An 11813-nucleotide genomic window follows, 5' to 3' on the forward strand; every position below is an offset into this window, starting at 1 on the left:
TTCTCTTCTACTTCTCTTCATTCATCACTATTTACCACCACCAATATTTTCTCCGAGGGCCAATAGTTATTTTAGCTGCCGAGTTACCATAGATATATCATTCTAAAATATAGAAAAGGATTGTAGTTGAAATGATCATATTGATGAAACATTATGAAGCCGAGGCTAAAAATTTATATCTTAGCCACCAACTTGTCATGGGTATATCTCTAAAACTTCATAAAAGAATTGTACTTGAAATGTGCCCCTTAACGAAATATGATCAAGATCTGGCTAAAATCTTTCTATTAAGTGTACCATTGATGTTAAGGACATAGGCGTGTGACAGGAAGTGCCTAACTAATGACATTGAGGTTATTTAGCGTCCTACAATGCAAAAAAAATTACCATGAATTATTTTTCCTAACCTTCATGCCCTCTTCCTATTCTGTGTCCCTGCAATTTTGGTTTCCTCTCGATCTTCCATGGATGGTCTAGATGCTTTGGCAATATCCTCTTACTTTTTTGAACACACTACATACGCAAGTGCTCATAAATACGCACATACACTCACCCCCTGTGAACGCGCACACGCACACCCTACCCTTATGGGCACCTTTGAGAGACTGGGCCAGCATAACATCTTAAAATTTACGAAGTCACCGTAGGCGCCTCGTCGTCGACGGGAACGTCTCCTCCCACTGAAAGCACGTCACCAGCAATATCCTCTTACTTTAGTTGTCATTGTAGGCACCATCTTGTCATAGGTTCTATTTTTTTCAATGTTTTTCTACAACAACTTGTGTTTTAATCAATTGATATCAGATTACTAATTTATTTTATTTCTTACTCAGATCTAGATGTTGTAGTTTATATTTGAGTCCAATAGTTGAATTTTCTATAGTGAAAATTGACTTATGATTTTTTATTTACTATTTTTAACTTCACATACGAATTGAGCCGCCTTCTTTGACCATCTATTATGAAAATCTAGTACTTTTTTCATCAATCTGACTCAAAATCTTGATCAACTGTGCTTACATATATGGTCTAGCTTAACATCACAAATTATTCAGTGGCTTCTCTTTTTGTAGGGATGATTGAAAAATCGCTCGCATCACCCCGGTATGTCCAACAATGTTGTTGTATATGGGATGTTTCAATGGGGTTGCGCTTACTTAGTTTTCATATGGTTACTACCATTGTCCTTCTGTTGGTTTCCCGCTAAGTCCGTTTATGTCCACGATAGATGTGCGTAAATGTATAGGATTAATATACTGCTCATGCTATGTACGTACGTACCATGTCAGAGGACCCTACATGTTAATTTTTTTTCTTGGTTTAGTAACATGCGTGCATAATGTTTTTCCAATTAATAATATGCCTATAAGAAATAAATATGTTACTATTTAACCAAATGATCACAGATATATATGATATTGATAAATATTCCATCTACAGCATAATAACATGTGTATTTAAGTTCTTACAAAAATATATATGTTGGCTGGCTGGTACGATCATGTGCTTTCAAACTAACATACCAGTTGGCTGCTGAAAGATTAAACCATGACATGTTCTATTCGTTTGTCATCTTACTCTCTCTTGCGGACATGACCATGTATTGTAGATCCAGCACTGCCAGAAACTTGCCTGATCCTTCGCCGCATTGAATGCTCGGTTAGACATGGCAACTATCGTTGCACCAGAGCTAGTGGCCTCAACTGCAACCAAGGCCATAGCCTAATGAGGAAGTCCAATCACTGAGATCACCCACACGCTCAGACCATGCGTTGTATCTTTAGACCAACATTGGCGAGTCTGAGGCTAGTGCAGAAATTCTCCTCCGGTTCCACCTTAAACCTAGTACCTAAGAAGAAAATGTTAGATCTAGTGGGCTTTTCATCGACCAGCTAGTGAACAATTCGGAGAAACCATGAGAGGATGGCTCCTAGCGAACATACTAGAGTAAACGAGAGGCCTCCCAATCTAGGACAGGGAATTGAGTCAACATTAACTGCTGCAAGAATAGAATTTTCTTGTAGATCACCAATCCTGCGGAAAATAACCCCGATGAAACCCATTAATACACTATAATCAGCTGACGTAGATAAATGTTGTGGAGATTTCATGATCTAAGAATCATACCTACAAAATTTTGATTGCATAGTCACAAACGGGACCTACTGACATCAAAAAATTGATTCATCATCAACGCTGGCAAATGCCAATTGGATTATGTCAATTGGATTCGTCATCAATGGTCGCAAATGCCAATTGGTAATGGGTGGAAGGACTCAGGCGAATAGGTGATACGTGTCCCTCGGGACAAAGAAATAGGGTAGCTGGCGATGGAAGCCTCACCGGAGATGTTCATAGTCGACCTACGACCCCGTTCCAACATGGAGAGGGTGCCGTGCTTGATTGAAGAAGGCGCCAGAGGCTGCCGCGCTCCATTGAAGAAGGCGAATCAGGGAAGTGCTGCGTGTCGAGGAGGTCACAGCTGCAAGTCAGCAGGGATTGGGATAGCCAAGCAAGGATTTTTTTTACGGGAAGTCAATGAAATCTCTCGGTACAAAGGAATCCTCTCCAATGGCCAAGAAGTGGCAGGTTGCCCATGTGTAGCGTGGCTTCCTTTTATTATTTTTCTCGTAGTATTAGTTGATGGGTTTCGTAGTAATTTCAAAATTTTCCTACGCTCATGCAAGATCATGTTGATGTATAGCAACGATGGGAGAGTGTGATCTACATACCTTATAGATCGACAACGGAAGCGTTTGGTTGATGTAGTCGTACGTCTCCACGGCCCGACCGATCAAGCACCGAAACTACGGCACCTCCGAGTTCTAGCACACGTTCAGCTCGATGACGATCCCCGGACCCCGATCCAGCAAAGTGTCGGGGAAGAGTTTCGTCAGCACGACGGCGTGGTGACGATCTTGATGTACTACTGCAGCAGGGCTTCGCCTAAGCACCGCTACAATATTATCGAGGTCTATGGTGGAAGGGGGCACCGCACACGGCTAAGAATATGATCACGTGGATCAACTTGTGTCTCTCTGGGGTGCCCCTGCCTCCGTATATAAAGGCTCAAGAGGGGGAGGCTGGCCGGCCATCATAGGGCGCGCCAGGAGGAGTCCTACTCCCTCTGGGAGTAGGACTTCTCCCCCAATCCTAGTTGGAATAGGATTCGCGAGGTGGGAAAAGAGAGAGAGAGAAGGAGGGGGGCGCCGGCCCCCTCTCTCCTTGTCCTATTCGGACTAGGGGGGAGGGGCGCGCGGCCCAACCCCGGCTGCCTCTCCTCTTCTTCCACGAAGGCCCATTAAGGCCCATATAGCTCCCGGGGGGTTCTGGTAACCTCCCGGTACTCCGGTAAAATCCTGATTTCACCCGGAACACTTCCGATATCCAAACATAGGCTTCCAATATATCAATCTTTATGTCTCGACCATTTCGAGACTCCTCGTCATGTCCGTGATCACATCCTGGACTCCGAACAACCTTCGGTACATCAAAATGCATAAACTCATAATATAACTGTCATCGTAACCTTAAGCGTGCGGACCCTATGGGTTCGAGAACAATGTAGACATGACCGAGACACGTCTCCGCTCAATAACCAATAGCGGGACCTGGATGCCCATATTGGCTCCTACATATTCTACGAAGATCTTTATCGGTCAGACCGCATAACAACATACGTTGTTCCCTTTGTCATCAGTATGTTACTTGCCCGAGATTCAATCGTCGGTATCCTATAACTAGTTCAATCTCGTTACCGGCAAGTCTCTTTACTCGTTCTGTAATACATCATCCCGCAACTAACTCATTAGTTGCAATGCTTGCAAGGCTTAAGTGATGTGCATTACCGAGAGGGCCCAAAGATACCTCTCCGACAATCGGAGTGACAAATCCTAATCTCGAAATACGCCAACCCAACATCTACCTTTGGAGACACCTGTAGAGCTCCTTTATAATCACCCAGTTATGTTGTGACGTTTGGTAGGGCACAAAATGTTCCTCTGGCAAACGGGAGTTGCATAATCTCATAGTCATAGGAACATGTATAAGTCATGAAGAAAGCAATAGCAACATACTAAACGATCGGGTGCTAAGCTAATGGAATGGGTCATGTCAATCAGATCATTCAACTAACGATGTGATCCTGTTAATCAAATGAAAACTCTTTGTCCATGGTTAGGAAACATAACCATCTTTGATTAACAAGCTAGTCTAGTAGAGGCATACTAGTGACACTCTGTTTGTCTATGTTTTCACACATGTATTATGTTTCCGGTTAATACAATTCTAGCATGAATAATAAACTTTTATCATGATATAAGGAAATAAATAATAACTTTATTATTGCCTCTAGGGCATATTTCCTTCAGTCTCGCACTTGCACTAGAGTCAATAATCTAGATTACACAGTAATGATTCTAACACCCATGGAGTCTTGGTGCTGATCATGTTTTGCTCGTGGAAGAGGCTTAGTCAACGGGTCTGCAACATTCAGATCCGTATGTATCTTGCAAATCTCTATGTCTCCCACCTGGACTAGATCCCGGATGGAATTGAAGCGTCTCTTGATATGCTTGGTTCTCTTGTGAAATCTAGATTCCTTCGCCAAGGCAATTGCACCAGTATTGTCACAAAAGATTTTCATTGGACCCGATGCACTAGGTATGATACCTAGATCGGATATGAACTCCTTCATCCAGACTCCTTAATTTGCTGCTTCCGAAGCAGCTATGTATTCCGCTTCACACGTAGATCCCATCACGACGCTTTGTTTAGAACTGCACCAACTGACAGCTCCACCGTTTAATGTAAACACGTATCCGGTTTGCGATTTAGAATCGTCCAGATCAGTGTCAAAGCTTGCATCAACGTAACCGTTTACGATGAGCTCTTTGTCACCTCCATATACGAGAAACATATCCTTAGTCCTTTTCAGGTACTTCAGGATGTTCTTGATCGCTGTCCAGTGATCCACTCCTGAATTAGTTTGGTACCTCCCTGCTAGACTTATAGCAAGGCACACATCAGGTCTGGTACACAGCATTGCATACATGATAGAGCCTATGGCTGAAGCATAGGGAACATCTTTCATCTTCTCTCTATCTTCTGCAGTGGTCGGGCATTGAGTCTTACTCAACTTCACACCTTGTAATACAGGCAAGAACCCTTTCTTTGCTTGATCCATTTTGAACTTCTTCAAAATCTTGTCAAGGTATGTGCTTTGTGAAAGTCCAATTAAACGTCTCGATCTATCTCTATAGATCTTTATGCCTAATATGTAAGAAGCTTCACCGAGGTCTTTCATTGAAAAACTCTTATTCAAGTATCCTTTTATGCTATCCAGTAATTCTATATCATTTCCAATCAGTAATATGTCATCCACATATAATATCAGAAATGCTATAGAGCTCCCACTCACTTTTTTGTAAATACAGGCTTCTCCAACAGTCTGTATAAAACCAAATGCTTTGATCACACTATCAAAGCGTTTATTCCAACTCCGAGAGGCTTGCACCAGTCCATAAATGGCGCTGGAGCTTGCACATTTTGTTAGCTCCCTTTGGATCGACAAAACCTTCTGGTTGCATCATATACAACTCTTCTTCCAGAAATCCATTCAGGAATGCAGTTTTGACATCCATCTGCCAAATTTCATAATCATAAAATGTGGCAATTGCTAACATGATTCGGACAGACTTAAGCATCGCTACGGGTGAGAAGGTCTCATCGTAGTCAATCCCTTGAACTTGCCGAAACCCTTTTGCGACAAGTCAAGCTTTGTAGACAGTAATATTACCGTCGGCGTCAGTCTTCTTCTTGAAGATCCATTTATTCTCAATTGCTTGCCGATCATCGGGCAAGTCAACCAAAGTCCACACTTTGTTCTCATACATGGATCCCATCTCAGATTTCATGGCTTCAAGCCATTTTGCGGAATCTGGGCTCACCATCGCTTCTTCATAGTTCGTAGGTTCATCATGATCTAATAGCATTACTTGCAGAACAGGATTACCGTACCACTCTGGTGCGGATCTTACTCTGGTTGATCTACGAGGTTCAGTAGTATCTTGTTCTGAAGTTTCATGATCATTACCATTAGCTTCCTCACTAATTGGTGTAGGTGTCGCAGAAACAGTTTTCTGTGATGCACTACTTTCCAATAAGGGAGCAGGTACAGTTACCTCGTCAAGTTCTACTTTCCTCCCACTCACTTCTTTCGAGAGAAACTCCTTCTCTAGAAAGTTTCCGAACTTAGCAACAGAAGTTTTTCCTTCGGATCTGTGATAGAAGGTGTATCCAATAGTCTCCTTTGGATATCCTATGAAGACACATTTCTCCGATTTGGGTTCGAGCTTATCAGGTTGAAGCTTTTTCACATAAGCATCACAGCCCCAAACTTTCAGAAACGACAACTTTGGTTTTTGCCAAACCATAGTTCATAAGGCGTCATCTCAACGGATTTTGATGGTGCCCTATTTAACGTGAATGCGGCTGTCTCCAAAGCATAACCCCAAAACGATAGCAGTAAATCAGTAAGAGACATCATAGATCGCACCATATCTAGTAAAGTACGATTACGACGTTCGGACACACCATTACGCTGTGGTGTTCCGGGTGGCGTGAGTTGCGAAACTATTCCGCTTTGTTTCAAATGTACACCAAACTCGTAACTCAAATATTCTCCTCCACGATCAGATCGTAGAAACTTTATTTCTTGTTACGATGATTTTCAACTTCACTCTGAAATTCTTTGAACTTTTCAAATGTCTCAGACTTATGTTTCATTAAGTAGATATACCCATATCTGCTTAAGTCATCTGTGAAGGTGAGAAAATAACGATATCCGCCACGAGCCTCAATATTCATCGGACCACATACATCTGTATGTATGATTTCCAACAAATCTGTTGCTCTCTCCATAGTACCGGAGAACGGTGTTTTAGTCATCTTGCCCATGAGGCACGGTTCGCAAGTACCAAGTGATTCATAATCAAGTGGTTCCAAAAGTCCATCAGTATGGAGTTTCTTCATGCGCTTTATACCGATATGACCTAAACGGCAGTGCCACAAATAAGTTGCACTATCATTATCAACCCTGCATCTTTTGGTTTCAACATTATGAATATGTGTGTTACTACTATCAAGATTCAATAAGAATAGACCACTCTTCAAGGGTGCATGACCATAAAAGATATTACTCATATAAATAGAACAACCATTATTCTCTGATTTAAATGAATAACCGTCTCGCGTCAAACAAGATCCAGATATAATGTTCATGCTTAACGCTGGCACCAAATAACAATTATTCAGGTCTAATATTAATCCCGAAGGTAGATGTAGAGGTAGCGTGCCGACTGCGATCACATCGACTTTGGAACCGTTTCCCACGCGCATCATCACCTCGTCCTTAGCCAATCTTCGCTTAATCCGTAGTCCCTGTTTCGAGTTGCAAATATTAGCAACAGAACCAGTATAAAATACCTAGGTACTACTGCGAGTATTAGTAAGGTACACATCAATAACATGTATATCACATATACCTGTGTTCACCTTGCCATCCTTCTTATCCGCCAAATACTTGGGGTAGTTCCGCTTCCAGTGACCAGTCTGCTTACAGTAGAAGCACTCAGTTTCAGGCTTAGGTCCATACTTGGGTTTCTTCTCTTGAGTAGCAACTTGCTTGCTGTTCTTCTTGAAGTTCCCCTTCTTCTTCCCCTTGCCCTTTTTCTTGAAACTAGTGGTCTTGTTGACCATCAACACTTGATGCTCCTTTTTGATTTCTACCTCCGCAGCTTTTAGCATTGCGAAGAGCTCGGGAATAGTCTTATTTATCCCTTGCATATTATAGTTCATCACGAAGCTCTTGTAGCTTGGTGGCAGTGATTGGAGAATTCTGTCAATGACGCAATCATCTAGAAGATTAACTCCCATTTGAATCAAGTGATTATTATACCCAGACATTTTCAGTATATGCTCACTGACAGAACTGTTCTCCTCCATCTTGCAGCTATAGAACTTATTGGAGACTTCATATCTCTCAATCCGGGCATTTGCTTGAAATATTAACTTCAACTCCTGGAACATCTCATATGCTCCATGACGTTCAAAACGTTGTTGAAGTCCCGGTTCTAAGCCGTAAAGCATGGCACACTGAACTATCGAGTAGTAATCATCTTTGCTCTACCAGACGTTCACAACATCTGGTGTTGCTCCAGCAGCAGGCCTGGCACCCAGCGGTGCTTCCAGGACGTAATTCTTTTGTGCAGCAATGAGGATAATCCTCAAGTTATGGACCCAGTCCGTGTAATTGCTACCATCATCTTTCAACTTTGCTTTCTCAAGGAACGCATTAAAATTCAACGGAACAACAGCACGGGCCATTTATCTACAATCATACATAAACAAGCAAGATACTATTAGGTACTAAGTTCATGATAAATTTAGGTTCAATTAATCATATTACTTAAAGAACTCCCACTTAGATAGATATCCCTCTAATCCTCTAAGTGATTACGTGATCCAAATCAACTAAACCATGTCCGATCATCACGTGAGATGGAGTAGTTTCATTGGTGAACATCACTATGTTGATCATATCTACTATATGATTCACGCTTGACCTTTCGGTCTCCGTGTTCCGAGGCCATATCTGTATATGCTTGGCTCGTCAAGTATAACCTAAGTATTCCGCGTGTGCAACTGTTTTGCACCCGTTGTATTTGAACGTAGAGCCTATCACACCCGATCATCACGTGGTGTCTCAGCACGAAGAACTTTCGCAACGGTGCATACTCAGGGAGAACACTTCTTGATAATTTAGTGAGAGATCATCTTATAATGCTACCGTCAATCAAAGCAAGATAAGATGCATAAAAGATAAACATCACATGCAATCAATATAAGTGATATGATATGGCCATCATCATCTTGTGCTTGTGATCTCCATCTCCGAAGCACCGTCATGATCATCTCATACAATAAAATTTAGCATCATGTCTTGACCATATCACATCACAACATGCCCTGCAAAAACAAGTTAGACGTCCTCTACTTTGTTGTTGCATGTTTTACGTGGCTGCTACGGGCTTAAGCAAGAACCAATCTTACCTACGCATCAAAACCACAACGATAGTTTGTCAAGTTGGTGCTGTTTTAACCTTCGCAAGGACCGGGCGTAGCCACACTCAGTTCAACTAAAGTTGGAGAAACTGTCACCCGCAAGCCACCTATGTGCAAAGCACGTCGGGAGAACCGGTCTCGCGTAAGCGTACGCGTAATGTCGGTCCGGGCCGCTTCATCCAACAATACCGCCGAACCAAAGTATGACATGCTGGTAAGCAGTATGACTTATATCGCCCACAACTTACTTGTGTTCTACTCGTGCATATAACATCAACATATAAAACCTAGGCTCGGATGCCATTGATGGGTTTCGTAGTAATTTCAAAATTTTCCTACGCTCATGCAAGATCATGTTGATGTATAGCAACGATGGGAGAGTGTGATCTACGTACCTTATAGATCGACAATGGAAGCGTTTGGTTGATGTAGTTGTACGTCTCCACGGCCCGACCGATCAAGCACCGAAACTACGGCACCTCCGAGTTCTAGCACACGTTCAGCTCGATGACGATCCCCGGATCCCAATCCAGCAAAGTGTCGGGGAAGAGTTCCGTCAGCACGACGGCGTGGTGACGATCTTGATGTACTACTGCAGCAGGGCTTCGCCTAAGCACCACTACAATATTATCGAGGTCTATGGTGGAAGGGGGCACCGCACACGGCTAAGAATATGATCACGTGGATCAACTTGTGTCTCTCTGGGGTGCCCCTGCCTCCGTATATAAAGGTTCAAGAGGGGGAGGCCGGCCGGCCATCATAGGGCAAGCCAGGAGGAGTCCTACTCCCTCTGGGAGTAGGACTTCTCCCCCAATCCTAGTTGGAATAGGATTCGCGAGGTGGGAAAAGAGAGAGAGAGAAGGAGGGGGGTGTCGGCCCCCTCTCTCCTTGTCCTATTTGGACTAGGGGGGAGGGGCGCGCGGCCCAACCCTGGCTGCCTCTCCTCTTCTTCCACTAAGGCCCATTAAGGCCCATATAGCTCCGGGGGGGTTCCGGTAACCTCCCGGTACTCCGGTAAAATCCCGATTTCACCCGGAACACTTCCGATATCCAAACATAGGCTTCCAATATATCAATCTTTATGTCTCGACCATTTCGAGACTCCTCGTCATGTCCGTGATCACATCCGGGACTACGAACAACCTTCGGTACATCAAAATGCATAAACTCATAATATAACTGTCATCGTAACCTTAAGCGTGCGGACCCTACGGGTTCGAGAACAATGTAGACATGACCGAGACACGTCTCCGGTCAATAACCAATAGCGGGACCTGGATGCCCATATTGGCTCCTACATATTCTACGAAGATCTTTATCGGTCAGACCGCATAACAACATACGTTGTTCCCTTTGTCATCGGTATGTTACTTGCCCGAGATTCAATTGTCGGTATCCTATACCTAGTTCAATCTCGATACCGGCAAGTCTCTTTGCTCGTTCTGTAATACATCATCCCGCAACTAACTCATTAGTTGCAATGCTTGCAAGGCTTAAGTGATGTGCATTACCGAGAGGGCCCAGAGATACCTCTCCGACAATCGGAGTGACAAATCCTAATCTCGAAATACGCCAACCCAACATGTACCTTTGGAGACACCTGTAGAGCTCCTTTATAATCACCCAGTTACATTGTGACGTTTGGTAGCACCCAAAGTGTTACTCTGGAAAACGGGAGTTGCATAATCTCATAGTCATAGGATCATGTATAAGTCATGAAGAAAGCAATAGCAACATACTAAATGATCGGGTGCTAAGCTAATGGAATGGGTCATGTCAATCAGATCATTCAACTAACGATGTGATCCTGTTAATCAAATGACAACTCTTTGTCCATGGTTAGGAAACATAACCATCTTTGATTAACAAGCTAGTCTAGTAGAGGCATACTAGTGACACTCTGTTTGTCTATGTATTCACACATGTATTATGTTTCCGGTTAATACAATTCTAGCATGAATAATAAACTTTTATCATGATATAAGGAAATAAATAATAACATTATTATTGCCTCTAGGGCATATTTCCTTCATTAGTATCCAAAACAGGATGTCCTTCCCGTGCACATAATTGTGGTTGTACTTTCCATAGTAGTGGATACGTACGTGACAGACTTTGTTTGTCCAAACCAATGCACGTACGCAATATTTCTATGTAACGCTTATATCTTTAGATCTCGACCATTTATAACTAAAATTAATGGCCTAGATAATTTAATCTGTGTGGACGAACATAATGGCTTGTTTTCCTCTTGTCTTAGTTATATAACAGATTGCTATGAGCTCCTCCTGCTTCTGCTATATGATGAATTGCTATGAGCTGCTGCTGGTATATGATGAATTGCACACTGATGCTGCTGTTGTATGATGAGTTTCTATGAGCTGCTGCTGCTATATGATGCTTTCAGGTGGTGCTACTATATGATAATAACCAGCCACTTGGACCATCGAGTTTCAATAAATAATTGTTCTTGATTTAAATGTGGGTCATGCATTCTTCGTTTAAATTAGGCAATAGGATCTCTATGGAAGACATTGACCAAAGTAGATTGTGCCAAGTAGATGGTATCTTTGTATTTGCATTTTGAACAAATAGTGATGGTCTGTTTTCCTATCATATTAATTACTGCACTGGGTTCAATTTGTGATGTTTGCAAGTCAAATTATTTTTCATATGGGAAGCAAAATGAA

Source organism: Triticum urartu, chromosome 7A, assembly GCF_056163025.1.
Source record: "Triticum urartu cultivar PI428250 chromosome 7A, HENAU_Tu73, whole genome shotgun sequence".
Taxonomy (NCBI): Eukaryota; Viridiplantae; Streptophyta; class Magnoliopsida; order Poales; family Poaceae; genus Triticum; species Triticum urartu.